We start from the raw sequence: 18,610 nt of genomic DNA, 5'->3' as shown, positions 1-18,610 counted from the left end.
TGGTATATCTATGTATGTATTATGATTTTGTAAAGACACAATGGAATAAGTTTGTCGATGAACATTCTTTGGTCAAATACTGTAGGCGTCTAAACAGAGCGAATCTCAAATCCGATAATGGGTGGTGGCATTAACCAACAAGAAAAGTTTATAGCAATTCCATTAGACAACAGGAGATACAGAGGTAAAAATCTATAGCCTACTTAAGCACTAAAAAAAGCACAGACCAATAATACAGACCTCAAAAGAAATTTGGATCAAGACTCACTGTATCACTAGCTGTTCACACGAATATTAAAGGGATTTTGACGAAGGAAAAATCTATTTCTGGGGTCGACCTGTGTCGCTCCGTGAAATGCTCCTTAAAGCACCATTTCAAAGGTATAGTTATTGCTGAATATACCAGAGGAAAAAAAAAGATGCATGGAATGCCAGGAATAAACCTAGCTCGCTCACTCGTCGAGTGTCGGTATAGAAAACTGGGGCGTGATTGAACCACGATCATAGATCCCTCACCAATTAGACCTCTCCTTCGTCAACATACCCTCTCTCTACCCCTACATCTCCCCACCCCCATCCTCATTCCTCTTCAGCACTAACAGCTACTATAATTTTGTAAAGGCGCAATGAAATCTCATTCTTGTATGAGTAGGGTAAATTCAATATAATGATCACCTAAGAAAAACTTTGCATAGTACTGTAGACAATGAAAATGACTACGGCATCTTACTTGATAGCCAAAGATGAAGGTCGACATTCCTCGGGTCAAGTTTAGAGAAATCCGTAATTTACATACGCAGATGACCTCTGCTTTGCCATCCAGTGACAGTCAGATTTATTTACTACCAATGAGAGCAAATTATCTGATGCTTTATGAATAAAAGTGAAACTTCATAAATGCCAACCCAGATAAAAAACAGGTAATGTGCTTTCCTGCTTAAAAATTACCGGGCGAAAGGGGAGTTGAACGTATGGAATGATAGCTTCCCTGCTACAACATTTAGGCGTTACATTAAACCGAACACCATCTTTTAGGGAGCATGCAAGGAAAGTAAAGGTGAAGATAACTGCCAGAAATAACCTCTTTATATTGTGGAAAAAAGGCTCAAACCTTAAGACAAACAGCTCTGGCACTCAACGAATCCACTGCCAAATACTCCAAACCAGTCTGGGAAAGGTCATGTCATTCCCTTAAAGTTGACGATGAACTCAAGTATGTAGCATAACTACTGATGCCTTAGGACCAACACCCATTCCAGTGCTCTATACATGGGCAGGCACTGCACCACCAAACACCGAAAAGACCCCAAAATATAAATAAGAGAATGATGAAAAGCACACGCTCTATGATCACTGGATGGTTAGACAGACTGAAATCCTGCAAGAGCTCCATAACCACCACTAGCCTTGACCCAATGGAGTCAGCAGCTCACTGCCTAGAACACTGGAGAGAAACAAACAGTTGACTACCTGGTGAGGCCATCCAGAGCCCCTCTGGGTTACTCCTAATTAAGCAAAAGTTAGAGTTGGAAAACCTGGAGACAATCTTTATAAGTGGGACCTCGCCCCCTCAGCTGAGTGCCCATCTGGGCATCCCATCCAGACAATAGATCACACATTTCGTGGGTGTGAACAGGGGCCAACCTTACAAATTTGGACCTCTACGAACGCAATCAGGCCACTGTGCTGTGGATACAATTTTGTTGCAATAATATATGATGATGAGGTCAAGCTGATAGGACTTTCAATTATGAAATCATAAATCAAATAAAATGAAGATTACTGGAAAGATATTCTCTAGTAAAATGTGCAGAAAGTACAGTAATCAAATGCATTTGAGCTAAGATTACATCTAAAGTTACACTGAAAGAATATTCCTGTGTCAGAACATCGAAAAAAAATAGTCTTTCTTTCCTTCAAAGGCTGGAGGAACGTAGAGAGTAGAGGTCCCCTTTTTGTTTTTGTTTCATTTGTTGATGTCGGCTACCCCCAAAAATTGGGGGAAGTGCCTTGGTATATGTATGTATGTTCCTTCAAAGGCAAAACTGTCTCCCAAACACGGAAAGCTCAAAGGATTTAGATAAAGAGTAAAAGAGATAATAGAAGACTGATCAAAGCAGTATTCTTCAAATGTTTTCCTCTAAACATCTAAAAGTATATTGCCTAAAACAGATGTGGCACAATAGAAATCAAACAAAAATCTAGAAAAATAGCTGTTGAAAAAAGCACCTAAGCAAATATTCATATAAAAAATCAGCTGTTGAATGCAACATCAAAAGTCAACGGAGAGCATTTGATTAGAACCTTTTGAAATCAAGGTTTACGGAGAGCATTTGACTAGAACCTTTTGAAATCAAGGTTTACGGAGAGCATTTGACTAGAACCTTTTGAAATCAAGGTTTACGGAGGAGCTTTCAAATATGAGGACCCACATTTCAAGTATCTTCACAAGATGTGCCAAGAAAAGGCAAAAAGGATAGCATATATCTTTGTCTTCTTCCAGGTAGGTTTTAGTCACTCATTCTATAGTAAAAGGGGATTACTCCTTTAAATCCTAAGAAATAATACGTAAAGAGTCAGGTTTAACAATGCAAAAAACATAAATATTTCATGTTAAATCCATACAAGGTTTACCAAAGGTGACGCAGTTCCGGTAGGCCCTGCTGCTTCCTCCGGTGCCTTAGATGACCGCGGAGGTAGCAGCAGTAGGGGATTCAGCAGTATGAAGCTTCATCTGTGGTGGAAATGTGGGAGGTTGGGCTGTGGCACCCTAGCAGTGCCAGCTGAACTCGGTTGAGTCCCTGGTTAGGCTGGAGGAACGTAGAGAGTAGTCCCCTTTTTGTTTTGTTTCTTTGTTGATGTCGGCTACCCCCCAAAATTGGGGGAAGTGCCTTGGTATATGGATGGACCAAAGGTAAAAATAAATCCTTGGAACAGACAGAAAGATAACTACACATCCTTTAGACAAATGAAGACTTATCAAGACTATTTTAAGTCAAAATTGATATCAAGACCTGTATTAAGTAAATCCTACACAAATACTGTATATGAATGGAGGGAAAAAATTAAATCCCTCATGAGAGGAAAAGTAATCCTGACTAGCTCAGAAAATACAACCTTGTAACATCCTCAGGATGAAAAGAATGAACTTAACTGCTGAATTATAACATTATGAAAGCATGATGACAAGTATCCTTCAAATCCCTTATCCAAAGAGAAAACTAAACAGAAAATTTTTCTGGATCAAAGGATACTTCTAAAGTGAAAACCTAAATTGCTTACCAAGATTTTCATTACAAACCTCAAGTGCAATATGAAAATCCAAATCATATTTAACTTCCTATTGGAGGACCTTCGTCAAGTGGACAAATGGTCGGATATCTAGATCTATTCTTTCGGATACCAACCCTCTATGACAAAAATTAAGGCTGTTAGAGCAATTTAAAAAATATATTTAGCAAAATGTGCTTGAAAAAAAAAAAAGATGTATATACAGCAATCTACTCGCACCAAACATATCCCTATACTAGAAAGTGTGCTTTCTTTTTCATCCAAGGCACCGGAGGAAGCAGCAGGAAATATGTTACCTGAGCGGAGAAAATAACAATCTAGTTCATACCAGCAATACAAAAACATGTCCGTTTTCAACACACTTCTGAGGGCGAAGATCACCTCTTTAGCTCACAAATCGAATGGCAAAGATTTTTTTAGATTCTAATCTATCCTCAATTAAGCAGATATAGATACATTTATACCGACACCCTATAAGGGTGAGTGAGCTGGATATATTCCTGGCATTCTATGCAACTTTTTCTCTAGTATATTTAGCAGTATTTATACCTTTGAAATGCTGCTTTAATTTAATCCTTTTACCCCCGGGCTACTTGGAACTTTCCAACCCTATCTTTTATTCAAGCACATTTTGCAGTATATATTTTTCAAATTGCTCTAACAGCCTTAATTTTCATCATAGAGAGGTCAGGTTGGTCTCATTCTCTTGGAAAATGCCTGAAATTTCTCAAAAAATTGTAAATAGCAGTTTTTTGCAAGGACGTACCAGTACATCCATGGGGGTAAAGGGAGGAGTTTTGCGAAACGTACCAGTACGCCCTTTTGGGGGTAAAAGGGTTATGGAGCATTTCACTGGGCGACACAAGTACCCTCGCCTAGAAATAGACTTTTCCTTTGTCAAAATCTCTTTTATAAGGATATAGAAATTACTGGCTGAGGAATAATCCTTTACTGTACTTTCTACTTGGGGCAGTCGGCAAGAATGCACCGTCATTCTGGAGATCCATACGAAACTACAGAAATCTCTTTTGACTTGTAAGGGATTTTGAACGTTATCTCCCTAAATGAATGAATGGCGAGCGATTGTGACGCAGTTCCGGTAGGCCCTCCTGCTTCCTCCGGTGCCTTAGATGACCGCGGAGGTAGCAGCAGTAGGGGACTCAGCAGTATGAAGCTTCATCTGTGGTGGAAATGTGGGAGGTTGGGCTGTGGCACCCTAGCAGTACCAGCTGAACTCGGCTGAGTCCCTGGTTAGGCTGGAGGAACGTAGAGAGTAGAGGTCCCCTTTTTTTGTTTTGTTTCTTGTTGATGTCGGCTACCCCCCAAAATTGGGGGAAGTGCCTTTGGTATATGGATATGGATCTCCCTAAATGTTCCTAATAATGAGCCGTTGACGATATATCTAACATTATTGCAGTCTTTCTACCTATAAATGAACTGTCGAAGACCTACAAAGATTTCCTCATCATCAATTGTACTCCAGCACAAAATGTTCTGAAAACATTCACTCTGAATTGTCATGATATTGGCAATCTGTGAGGTCAGATTAACAACCAGAGAAAAAAACATTGTAGCATCAATGTAAAAAACCCATGGAAAACTGTACTCACAAATTGCCAATATCATGTAATTCCTGAAATGTATTCTAAGTTGGTACAGAATACAAAAACAGTCAGTTTATATGTTAAACTGTTCACAATTCTGTCAATTGAATTTTCTTTGAAGATAAAACATTCTCTTGGAGTAAAAGATAGTACTAAAATGGTAGAAAGTTTCAAGCATGAGATTCTTCAATGATGGACTTTTTAAAAGTTTAGTAGGTCCTCTTAACCCTTTTACCCCCAGGCTCTTAGGAAATTTCCAACCCTTAACCCCCAAGGGGTTATTTTTTCCCCAGCACATTTTGCAGTATATTTGTTTTAAATTGCTCTAACAGCCTTAATTTTTGTCATAGAGAGGTCAGGTTGGTCTCATTCTCTTGGAAAATGCCTGAATTTTCTCCAAAAATTATCAAAAATATGAAAAAAAAAAAAAATTTATAGCATTTTTTTGCAAGGACGTACCGGTACGTCCATGGGGGTAAAGGGATGAGTTTTGTGAAACGTACCAGTACGACCTTTGGGGGTAAAAGGGTAAAAAAATTTCTAAAAATGAGAGACTAAAGTCCCATTATGGAATATACATTACACAAGAAGGAAGCACTCTCAGGTTTTGAGATGACTGGAAAAAGCAACAATCTACATCAAAAACATGTTTGCTGTTAAACACACTACTTCAGATGTAGGAAACATTAAATCTCAAGTTTAAAGAATCCAATGATGAAGGCCCTCTTAGAATCTACACCTCCCTCCAATCACAGAAAAATAAAAACCAGTCTGTAATAAAGAATCCTCTCCCTTATGCCGAGGAAATGAGCAAGAACGTTTCCATTCCAGGAAAACGTACGGAACAGAGAAAATCTGTCGGCCTGTAGAGGATTTCGGATATTGCCAAACCGAGATTCTCCATTCATGAGACACTGGTAGCTATTCAACCAACATTGTTGCAACCTTTCTCAATATGAACTAATCCTGAAAGACCATAAGTGCTCCTCTTTAAGTTCTGCAACTGGATTCTGAAACCATCCAACAAGGATATCTTAGGAGAAAAGTGGCTATTTTTACTCCAGTGCACTCTGCATCGTCCTGATATTGACACTTTGCGAGGTCATTAAGTTCAGATTTGTTTTTCATACAAACACAAATACATAATCTTACAAATAAATCAATAAAAACAGACATTTTCAATTGAACAAAATGATGCAACTTCTGCAGTATATGTACATTTTCAAACTCTACAAGAATTATAAACATGCAGAACACATTTCATAGGATCTTGGCAAACTTAAGCACACATTTATCTTTTCATAAAAGATGAAAAAATGGATACAAAAATAATTTATCAATGAACTAAAGAGACAAAAAATGTTATTTTTATTAATAAAATAAATTTTTGAATATACTTACCCGATAATCATGTAGCTGTCAACTCCGTTGCCCGACAGAATTCTATGGAGGGATACGCCAGCTATCACAATACTAGAAGGGGGTGTACTTACCAGCGCCACCTGTGGCCAGGTACTCAATCATTTGTTGTTGACACCTCCTCAATTATTCCTCGGTCCACTGGTTCTCTCTGGGGAGGAAAGGGAGGGTCAATTAAATCATGATTATCGGGTAAGTATATTCAAAAATTTATTTTACTAATGAAAATAACATTTTTCAATATTAAACTTACCCGATAATCATGTAGCTGATTCACACCCAGGGGGGTGGGTGAAAACCAGTGTACAAGATTAAAGGATAGCTAAGTATCCCATATTTCATATAACAGTTATCTCAAATAACAATGAAATAATAGGTACCTGGTAAGGAAGTCGAATTGAACCGTTACTCTGCCTCTTTTTTAAGTTCGTCTTCCTTACTGAGCGCAGCGTTCCTCTTGGAGGCTGAATCAACCCAAAGGTGCTAAAGTATACAGGGCTGCAACCCATACTAAAGGACCTCATCACAACCTTTAACCTCGGCGCTTCTCAAGAAAGAATTGACCACCCGCCAAATCAACAAGGATGTGGAAGGCTTCTTAGCCGACCGTACAACCCATAAAAAGTATTCAAGAGAAAGGTTAAAAGGTTATGGGATTATGGGAATGTAGTGGCTGAGCCCTCGCCTACTACTGCATTCGTTGCTACGAATGATCCCAGGGTGTAGCAGTACTCGTAAAGAGACTGGACATCTTTGAGATAGAATGATGCGAACTCTGACTTGCTTCTCCAATAGGTTGCATCCATAACACTCTGCAGAGAATGGTTCTGTTTGAAGGCCACTGAAGTAGCCACAGCTCCCACTTCATGTGTCCTTACCTTCAGCAAAGCAAGGTCTTCTTCCTTCAGATGAGAATGTGTTTCTCTAATCAGAAGCCTGAATAGTAAGAAACTGAGTTCTTAGAACTTGGAAAAGAAGGTTTCTTGATAGCACACTATAAGGCTTCTGATTGTCCTTGTAAAGGTTAAGACCTTTTAGATAGAACCTAAGAGCTCTAACTGGGCAAAGAACTCTCTTCAGATCATTCCCCACCAAGTTGGACAGGCTTGGGATCTCGAACGACTTAGGCCAAGGACGTGAAGGAAGCTCGTTTAGCAAAAACCGAGCTGCAAGGAACATGTAGCCGTTTCAGATGTGAAAACAATGATCCTGCTGAAGGCGTGGATCTCACTTACTCTTTTAGCTGTTGTCAAGCACACGAGGAAAAGAGTTTTTAATGTGAGGTCCTAAAAAGAGGCTGATGGAGAGGTTCAAATCTTGATGACATAAGGAACCTTAGGACCACGTCTAGATTCCAGCCTGGAGTGGACAACCGACGTTCCTTTGAGGTCTCAAAAGACCTAGGGAGGTCCTGAAGATCTTTGTTGGTGGAAAGATCCAAGCCTCTGTGGCGTAAAACCGCTGCCAACATACTTCTGTAACCCTTGATCGTAGGAGCTGAAAGGGATCTTACTTTCCTTAGATATAACAGGAAGTCAGCAATCTGGGTTACAGTGGTACTGGTTGAGGAAACTGCATTGGTCTTGTACCAGCTACGGAAGACTTCCCCTTGAGACTGATAGATTCTGAGAGTGGATGTTCTCCTTGCTATGGCAATCGCTCTGGCTGCCTCCTTCGAAAAGCCCCTAGCTCCTGAGAGTGTTTCGAAAGTCTGAAGGCAGTCAGACGAAGAGCGTGGAGGATTGGGTGTACCTTCTTTACGAGAGGTAGACTTAGAAGGTTCACTCCTAGAGGAAGAGTCTTGGGAATGTCGACCAGCCATGCAGTACCTCTAAGAACCATTCTCTCGCGGACCAGAGCGGAGCCAACCAACGTCAGCCGTGTCCCTTTGTGAGAGGAGAACTTCTGAAGTACCCTGTTGACAATCTTGAACGGCGGGAATGCATACAGGTCGAGGTGGAACCAATCCAGCAGAAAAGCATCCACGTGAACTGCTGCTGGGTCTGGAATCGGAGAACAATATAACAGGAGTCTCTAGGTTATCGAGGTAGAGAACAGATCTATGGTTGGCTGACCCCACAGGGCCCAAAGTCTGTTGCAAACATTCTTGAGAAGGGTCCACTCTGTGGGGATGACCTGACCCTTCCGTCTGAGGTGATCTGCCATGACATTCATACCGCCCTGAATGAACCTCGTTACCAGTTAGCTTTCGATCTTAAGACCAGATGAGTAGGTCCCTTGCGATCTAGAACAACTTCCACGAAAGAGTACCTCCCTGCTTGAAGAAGTAAGCCAGGGCTGTGGTGTTGTCAGAGTCTACCTCCACCACTTTGTTAAGCTGGAGGGACTTGAAGTTTATCAAGGCCAGAATAACCGCCAACAACTTCTTGCAAATGATGTGAAGTGTCCTTTGCTCCTGATTCCATGTTCCCGAGCATTCTTGTCCGTCCAAAGTCGCACCCCAGCCCGTGTCTGATGCGTCCGAGAGGAGACGGCGGTCGTGTTTCTGAACAGCCAAAGGTAGACTTCCTTGAGAAGAAAGCTGTTCTTACACCACGCGAGAGAAGACCTCCTCTCTTCGGAAACAGGAACTGAGACCGTCTCTAGCGTCATGTCCTTTATCCAGTGAGCAGCTAGATGATACTGAAGGGGGGGGGAGGTGGAGTCTCCCTAACACGATGAACAGGGCCAGCGATGAAAGTGTCCCTGTTAGACTCATCCACTACCTGACTGAGCATCGGTTCCTTCTCAGCATGCTCTGGATGCATTCTAGGGCTTGGAAGATCCTTGGGGCCGACGGAAAAGTCCGAAAAGCTCGACTCTGAAGATCCATACCCAAGGAGACAATGGTCTGGGATGGGACGAGCTGAGACTCCTCAAAATTGACCAGGAGGCCCAGTTCCTTGGTCAGATCCATAGTCCATTTGAAAATCTCCAGACAGCGACGACTTGTGGGAGCTCTTAAAAGCCAGTCGTCTGACGGAGCCGGACACAAGATCATGATACTGCTGCACAGTCTGTGAACTGTCAATCATGGGCAAGCGAGGAAGTACAGTGACAACCCGAATCTGTCTAGACTGTCTGGGTCGTACAGACAACTCCTTAACGGGTTGCTGAGGTTGCCGCACTGCGTCACAACAAGTCACTTCTGTTGGTTGTTGAACGTCTTCCCCGTGACACATTGACTCCGTAAACAAAAAATCCTCTAACAAGGACTAAGCTTGGACTGCATGTCATGCAACACAGCTCAAGGTCTAAGGGAGCAGGTGTGGTAACAGACGGGATTAGCGACTGAAGTGGAACCATTACCTTCCCTGGAAGCATGTTAAGCTTAAATAAAAGTCCATAAGAGGTTATGCAGCTAAAGGCTCCCTCCAAATGACAGAGTCCTCAAGGGAATATCAGAAGGAGGGAGAAAAGAACTTTCTCATCTACAGGGACCTTATCCTAGAAAAGCTAAGTTCTCTGAGTGAGGGTTCACTGGTGCAAAAGCAGCAGACTAGAAGGCAACGTAATGAAACTGCTTGACAGTCTAGTGAGTTGGCAACAACCCAAGATGTGTGACTGAGAAGCATGCGGTAAGGTATGCAGAGCATGATGTATGCAGAGTATGCTGTATGCAGAGCATGCTGTATGTAGAGCATGTTGTATGCAGAGCATGCTGAATGCAGAGCATGCTGAATGCAGAGCATGTTGTATGCAGAGCATGCTGAATGCAGAGCATGCTGTATGCAGAGCATGCTGAATGCAGAGCATGCTGTAAGCAGAGCATGTAGTAAGCAGAGCCTGCTGTAAGCAGAGCCTGCTGTAAGGAAAGCAGAGCGTGTGCATGGCGTTTAACATTTCTCAGAAATTCCATGACCAGTGCTAGAGTGCTTTATGCATGCTTGCATGGGGTTTAAAAATCAACATAATGTTTACCTTACATTCATAACTCATGATTCATATTTTTGCCATGGTTTGAAAATGGAGGTAAGGTATGCTGAACAGCAGAGTCAGAACGAGCTGGAACAACAATAGTTGTGGTTTCCTCTTCAAGACTCTGTTGAGGGAACACCTGAGGCTCAGTCTGCAAAGGCTGAATAAAAGACAAGCAGAAGAGGCTGCGCAGAACAAGGTAAAGTTCTCGCAAGCAGAGGTGTCTGAGGCGCAAGATCAGGGTGCACGGGTTGAGCTCGGTGCAGCAGCTGAGGAGACTGACTCATGGGTGGAAGAGGTTGTTGTACCTCCACCGAGAGTTGCACCACCGGTGGAGCAGCCAGGGGAGGAGGAGGAAGAGTGGAGTAATCCTCCTGATCCCAAACAGAAGGTTGCCTTAAAGAAGGCTGAGGCTGAACAATACTGGGAACAGCGAACACAGAATGTGGCTCAACATCGTACGCCTGGCAGATGGTGCTGCGACTAGGTGGAGCGAGCGCAGGCGGGTTGAGCACAGGCTGAGCGGGTGCAGGTGGAGGGAGTGTAGGCGGAGGCGGAGGAGCAACACTCTCAGCCCGACACTCACGCATCAAGTCCGAAAGCTGTGCTTGCATGGACTGTAGTAGAGTCCACAACATCGTACGCCTGGCAGGTGGTACTGCGATCAGGCGGAACGAGTGTAGGCGGGGGGAGTGTAGGCGGAGGCGGAGGAGCAACACTCTCAGCCCCACACTCACGCATCAAGTCCGAAAGCTGTGCTTGCATGGACTGTAGTAGAGTCCACAACATCGTACGCCTGGCAGGTGGTACTGCGATCAGGCGGAGCGAGCATTGGCGGGGGGAGTGTAGGCGCACTCTCAGCCCGACAAACTGATGACTGAGGAGAGTCAGAGCTAACCCAATGACTGCATCCGGGTTGTTGAACTTTACTTCGTACGTCTGGCATAGGTCTGGACTTTACGTTTAAGAGGTCTTGAGACCTGAGACCAGCGTTACTCTGCCTTTATTTTCTCCTCTAAATCTCTTCTGCAGACGAGCAAAATAAGGGCTCAATCGTCTGCGGGTGGGAGTGACGGTCTCGGTAAGACACGCCCACAACCACCGAGGATACTTCTGTGCGCCGATCAAGGCCTGCCGAACCCTTTTGCCCTTCGACATTGCTTCTCCCCTGGGCTTGGGAGCTTGCAAGAGGTCCCGGACTGGGAGGACGACTGGCGCGCACAAAAGTACCCTCACGCATAACACTGACATACTTTGCGCTAATCACTTATCACTTTGATTTCTGTTTGCACTTATTTCACTGAACTCGAAACTTTAAGTGGTTTGTACCTGAAACACGCAATTCTATCCTTCTCAAAAGTTAGTAATTGCGAAAACAGAATTACAATGTAACAGAAAAATCTAATGAAAGATAATTCAGTGGCTGGAAAGAGACTAAACACTAGATCACTCTAGAAACGTTTAGTTTCTTCCCCTAAAGAGACTAGGGATAAGAGCAAAAACGATAACGACGTTACTCGTACGCCTGGCAGGCTTGAGGGAAACGTTTATCCTCTTTCTCCCTCCGTCTCTATCTCTCTCTCTCTCTCTCTCTCTCTTGACTTAGAACCTGAGAGAAGAGCCCAATCATATATATCGTTAAAACATATTATTGTTAAAGGAAAAAACTGAAATATTTCCCAAAATGAAAAGTTCCTTTATTAGGATCAAAACCATTAAGTTAAGAAAGAATGAACAAAACGCTAGACACGGTTACTCTTACTGCAACGTGAAACCGTGAACATTCTTTCTCTATCGTAACGATAGAGGGCAAGTTGAACGTTCTGAACGTCAACAACTGCAGAGACAAACAAAACGTTAGTTCAACTTTGAAAAAGTACGAGACTATCAAAGAAATTCTTTCAAAGACATTAAAATAGCATAATATGTTAACGGGTAAAACCGAAATGACGGGCTCAATGTTAATTAACTTCGGTACCAAGAAAAGACCGCCTACTATTAGGAAGGTCGAATATAAACAAATATAAAAATTAATTTTAATAAGTTTATAATAAAAGGAAGTTAATCGAAGAGGCCTATAAGAGGCGGAGAGATATAAAATAAATCTATAACTTTTGTTAAGCAAAATTAAGAAAGAGAGTCTATACTCTCTTAGACACCAACACTTCCGTCTAAGGGAAGGGTCGGCCATTGAAAGGTGAACGAGAGTTCATACTCTCTTCGTCACCAAAATTAATCAAATTAATTCCAAAAGCTAACTAAGCTAAAATAGAAGTTTCCAGTAAAGCGACAGCCGAAATCAAAGAGAAATACTTCACCAAAGTCGTGAAAATACTCCAAGAACATAAGCGTATCCCAGAACGTCTTGTCAGAAGCACGACAGAGGAATAATTGAGGAGGTGTCAACAAGAAGTACTTGAGTACCTGGCCACAGGTGGCGCTGGTTAGTACACCCCCTTCTAGTATTGTGATAGCTGGCGTATCCCTCCATAGAATTCTGTCGGGCAACGGAGTTGACAGCTACATGATTATCGGGTAAGTTTAATATTGAAAAATGGACTATAGGAAAGCAGTTAATTCTAAGTTATAACTTCTCCATGATAAGTCACATTCCTTAAAAGTATTTTAGAAGGTTTATTCCAGCTGTGACCAGACTGTAGAATGATCTTCCTAATCAGCCAGTTGCATCATGGGTACTTTAGAAGTACAAACTTCTTGTAAATGCTTTTTCGTGAAGCAGATTAATTTGTCTCATTCTATAGTTTATGTAAGACTGATGTATTCAAATGTTGTTACTGATCCTAAAATACTTCATATATTCTTATTTATTACTTATATAAAGTTCACTTGTTATATCCTTATTTTCTTTCATCACTAGGCTACTGATCCTGATGGAGCCCTTAGGCTTGTAGCATTCTGCTTTTCTAGAATGGGCCATAGCTTGGGAAGTCATATTACACTATGATTAGAATCGATATGAATGCTCGGAGGCCAATCATTGAGAAATATTAATCGTATTAAAGAATATATACTCTTAACCCTTTTACCCCCAGGCTCTTTGGAAATTTCCAACCCTTAACCCCCAAGGGGTTATTTTTTTCCCAGCACATTTTGCAGTATATTTTTTTTAAATTGCTCTAACAGCCTTAATTTTTGTCATAGAGAGGTCAGGTTGGTCTCATTCTCTTGGAAAATGCCTGAATTTTTTCAAAAAGTTATCAAAAATATGAAAAAAAAAATCTTTATAGCATTTTTTTGCAAGGACGTACCGGTACGTCCATGGGGGTAAAGGGATTGGTTTTGTGAAACGTACCAGTACGTCCTTTGGGGGTAAAAGGGATAAAAGGTGATTTGACCCAATATTTCTATTCTTTAACTAACATAGCTTTATATTATTGGCATGATCATTATCTAAGCAGAGCAAATCCAACCACCAAATAGCTGTCTGATAAACTAATGCAACTACACTTGTCGCCCTGTTTAACGGATACGCCGGTTGGGGTCTAACCCGTTAGTAAAAGCAGGACGTGACTTACAGATTTCATATATAAGCTAACTTACACAATAACCTTCAAAACACCAAACCTAAAACAGAAATCAATCCTTTACATAAAGAATCAAATCCTTCTTACACTTATCAGAGTTGTCTTGACATATAATCAAAGACTAAACGAAACTAAAACCTATGATCAGATGACATGCCGTGCATCCGGCCGATTTCTCAACAGCGTTATTGTCATTATTTTCTATGGTAATTATGCTGTCTGTATGATCACTATCTGTCCCCAACTCATCCGCATGAGAAGCTAAAAGGGCCTCTTTCATTTTACGTCACAGTCCTCAGCATCATCTTGGCGGGTCTCCTTTTACATCTGGATTTTAAAGTAAAGTCCACCTTTATGCAGAAATTTACTCTTTGTAGAGACCTGAAATAAGACGAAAAATAGTTAAAAATCAGAACTACTAATATTGTTGAGGACTTATCTGAGGCAAATATCCAATTCTTATCAATGATTAATTATATTGTGTGCAATAATGCAGCTTGTCTGAAAACAAATTCTTTTGCTCAATTTTGAGTTAATATAAATTGATCAATGTTTCCTTACATAACCTAGACAAAAAATACTTGAAAAATAAATAATGAAAAAAAGAAATTGAGTGATTTGTATTTTTCCTAACTATACAAACTATGAGTCCTTCAGTAGGAGCAGGAACTTGGTTGTCAAGATATACAAAGAGGTGGTGGTAGTTACTACCAAACAGAATCCCTGCCTTCTGCCTCCCCCCCACCTGTTCTGGCAACAATCCCATTTAGCCTACTAAAGATCCTTACATGGGGACTAGGGAATAAGTTCTTGGCTGACCCAGCATAGTCCGGTAATAGGCAAAAAGGGGGAAAAGAATGTAGACCTCAAGAATGTCCAAAGGATGTTGAGAAACCTCCTATAACGCTGCCTCCGGTAATGTTACTGGGGCAAACGATACCGTGAATTTCTAGTTGAGGGCCGATGGAAAAGGTCTATCATTGGTGAGCCCCCAAAAGTCATTAAGTGTTTGTGTCTGAGAATATAAAAACCAATCATATCCAGATCACTGTATCGGAGTCCACCTGCCCAGATTGTCTGAATGGATGTTCTTCTTGTCCGAGCTGAAGCTGGCTTACGGGGATATTGCCGTGCTTTCTATCCAAAGCCGGATCTGTACCATTAGAAAGCAAAGCTGACAAGAAATGGTATTTCCTTGTTACAGGTACTATCCTACGGTGGTAGTGTCGTTTGACACCACAGACTGGTTCGACAGAAAAGGTTTAGAATATGCTTGGAAGGCGAGACAGGTCATTTGAATGCTAGTGCTGTTGTACGTTGATGCGGCAATTCCAATCATCGGATTACTGACCTAACACTCTTGTATTGGAGCCAGTAAGGCTCCACAACCTTAACCCTTTTACCCCCGGGCTATTTGGAAATTTCCAACCCTTAACCCCCAGGGGGTTATTTTTTTCCCAGCACATTTTGCAGTATATATTTTTTAAATTGCTCTAACAGCCTTAATTTTTGTCATAGAGAGGTCAGGTTGGTCTCATTCTCTTGGAAAATGACTGAATTTTCTCAAAAAATTATTGAAAATATGAAAAAAAAAAATTTTATAGCATTTTTTGCAAGGATGTACCGGTACGTCCATGGGGGTAAAGGGATGAGTTTTGTGATACGTACCAGTACGTCCTTTGGGGGTAAAAGGGTTAATGAATCAGTGAAGAGCATAAGTTCAGAAGGGGTAAACGGAAAGTCTGCACTCCAGCGGAGGTTGGTGTCAGAAAACCACCATTCAGGATCTGTCTTTGATCTCCTCTATCGGAATACTATTCCAGGAGGGACCTTGTTTTGTAGCTTGAAGGCCTTGTGTTGTCACTGTATTGACAGCATCCTAAGTTGACTGTTCGTAACTAGGAGCTAGAAGGAGACTAGGTGTCTCAAAACTCCTTGCAACCAATGGACTTGACATGAGAATTGTCTTACAACAGGAAAGCTAGCTCTCGCAACCTCATAAGGCAATCCAGCAACCAGGGATACTTTCCCTCGCACTGCCTAGATTCAAGCCTAAGTACGCCAAGATCTGTTTGGGGCATAAGCAGAAACCTGGGAGAAGATCCTGGTGAACCCCTGTTGGGCTGTTGATGTCCCATGCCACAGCACCCTAAACTGGTATTGTTCACTACCACCAAGTGAAGGTACAATACTCTCAAAAAGAGGATATAGACTGGGATCTGGAGGTACACATACCTGAGTACCAGCTTAGGTTTGTATTGTGTACAATTGATTTACCTTTCACCTACTTCTTTACCTTGGACTGTGTTTACTAGAAGAAATAAGAGGGCTTAGATGTGCTACTTCCCTGGCCAGACAGGTGAGAGGGTGTATCACCAATCAGGAGTTGAAATGTGTTAGACCAGACCGGTCACAAACGACCACTTGAGCAACTTCTTGTAGCATTCTGCTTTTCCAACTAGAGTCATAGCTTAGCTAGTAATAACAATACTAGCCTACAAGCGATATCGATGCGAATGCTCGGATGGCTGTCATTGAAATCATTCTCCTATTAACCCTTTTACCCCAAGGCTCTTTGGAAATTTCCAACCCTTAACCCCCAAAGGGGTTATTTTTTCTCCAGAACATTTTGCAGTATATTTTTTTAAAATTGCTCTAACGGCCTTAATTTTTGTCATAGAGAGGTCAGGTTGGTCTCATTCTCTTGGAAAATGCCTGAATTTTTTCAAAAAATTATAAAAAATATGAAAAAAAAATTTTTATAGCATTTTTTTGCAAGGACGTACCGGTACGTCCATGGGGGTAAAGGGATGAGTTTTGTGAAACGTACCAGTACGTTCATTGGGGTAAAAGGGTTAAGGGACAATAGTTGATATTCATATAAGAACAAGTACTCTAAAGTTTTGATCTGATAATGTTTCTATTCTTTACTTAACACTTTACATTACTTAATGGCATGAACATTACCTGAGAAAAGTAAATACAACCACCAAAATAACTGTTTACTGTATTATACCAATGCAACAACACATACACCTGTATCATTCTAGATACAGTACAGCTGTCCCTCAGTTTAATGGATATGCTGGTTGGGGCTTAACAAGTTTGTAAATGCAGGACGTGACCTAAACAGATTTCCTACATGAACTAACCAACACAAGACCCTTCAAAAATACCAAACCTAACACATTCTATCATTTACAATCATCTTTAAGAAACTTAGCAGCCTAGAAATAAACCTTTTCCATAATTATGATTAGTTTACCATTCATAGGTATTTAAATCCTTCTTACCTTTATTAAAGAGATGCAGAATGGTCTTGATGACATACAATCACGACAAAAGCTAAGATGAGCTGACATGAGCTAAAGGGGCCTTTTCCTTGTCCCTCACAGTCCTCACCAACATATTAGCAGTTCTCCTTTTACATCTTGATTCTCAAGTAATGCCCTTCACCTTCAGACAAGACTTTTCCGCATACTTCTTCTGCAACGCTTTCATCTTCGTAGGGACCTGAAATAAGATGAAAAATAATTAAAAATCAGAACTCATATTGTTGAGGACCTATCATTGAATGTATCTTGCATGCATACTAAGCATTGCTCTGAGGCAAATATCCAATTCCTATCAAAGACTAGTATTCTTTGAGCAATTATGCACAATGGGTAAAATCCAAGTCTTTTACTCTATTTTGAATTAATACCAATTATTCAATGTTACGTTTCTAACCTCAGGTACAAAATACACGAAAATCAAAATAAAAATCTTTAAAGTATTTCTTATTTTTCCTAACTATACAAATTTAAGTCCTTTAATAGGGGCACAAACTTGCTTTCCCACCTATTACGGCAACTACTAAGCAGCCCTATACGTGGACTAAGGAAGCAGTTCTTGGCTGACTAGGCAGACTGGAAGATGTTCCAGCAGATCCTGCTAAGACGTGGGCCATTCCCAAACAGAAATGCCAAACTAAGGTTGACAATAGACCAGCTATATCAGTAATACCAACTGTGAACAGGAGTTGACCTGTGAAGAAGATTCCGGCAGTGGTACCTCTGGCGACTCTTACAGCTCCTGCTCCGGTGTCAGCTCAGCTGACGGTGTTTCTAGTCAGACTGTCATCTATGCGACTTGATCTGGGCCCTCAATTCTATGAAGAGCCACAAGTCTGGAATCTTTCAGTTGGAATATGGCCAAAGTTTTACCCAATTCCTTACAGATTTTGAAACCTCCTGCGCCAGTCAGTAGATATGCGGCAGAAAGCTCCAGTCGATGGACTACTGAGCTTGGAAGGTACCTGAAGGGAGAAGCAGACTTTCTCAGCCTCGTTTGCGATACCGTCGTCATAACTCAAAAATAGCTATTTTTCAGGAGAGCCATTTTAATCAATTAAAACACACTCATATTAATGTATGTCGTTAGGACATTTAGCGTGTCAAGCGATCAATTTTTTAGCTACAATTATGACACTTTTGCCAAAAGAATCAGCATTTGAAGATGAATATGTCTGTATGGATAACTCAAAAATACATTTTTTTGAGTTACGACGTTGTTGTCGCAAGCGAGCGAAATGTTAGCTTACCCCCGAATGTGAGCTGAGGACACAGAGGAATTCAAATCACTAAAACAATTTGATCACCATACCAAATTGCTAGGAGCGAGTTGATCGCCACAATCGGAACGCGAAGCAACCGACTTCCAATAAGCGAGACTGAAAACATTGAATCAACCGCACTCACTAGGATGCGTGTTATTCACGCATGTCTGTCAGAAAACCACGGAGGGTTGGCAAATAGACACAGAAGGAAAGAAGACTGATCCTAAGACTTCATT

General features: G+C 41.3%; 1 long non-coding RNA gene across 2 annotated transcripts in view; it reads right to left on the bottom strand.

The window, feature by feature from the left end:
* LOC137636526 (uncharacterized) overlaps positions 1–18,610 on the bottom strand; it is a 45,151-nt gene that overhangs the window by 12,526 nt on the left and 14,015 nt on the right. The window contains exons 2-3 of one of the 2 annotated variants that reach the window (XR_011043132.1): positions 17,071–17,290; positions 13,865–14,158 (exon numbers count right to left, since the gene is read on the bottom strand). This is a non-coding gene — a long non-coding RNA (uncharacterized lncRNA). Of the gene's footprint in view, positions 1–12,790; positions 14,159–17,070; positions 17,291–18,610 lie in introns of those variants that run through there. The other variant, XR_011043131.1, reaches the window with a different exon arrangement.

This window comes from Palaemon carinicauda, unplaced genomic scaffold (assembly GCF_036898095.1).
Source record: "Palaemon carinicauda isolate YSFRI2023 unplaced genomic scaffold, ASM3689809v2 scaffold32, whole genome shotgun sequence".
NCBI classification, from domain to species: Eukaryota; Metazoa; Arthropoda; class Malacostraca; order Decapoda; family Palaemonidae; genus Palaemon; species Palaemon carinicauda.
This window is presented reverse-complemented; position numbering and strand designations above follow the sequence as displayed.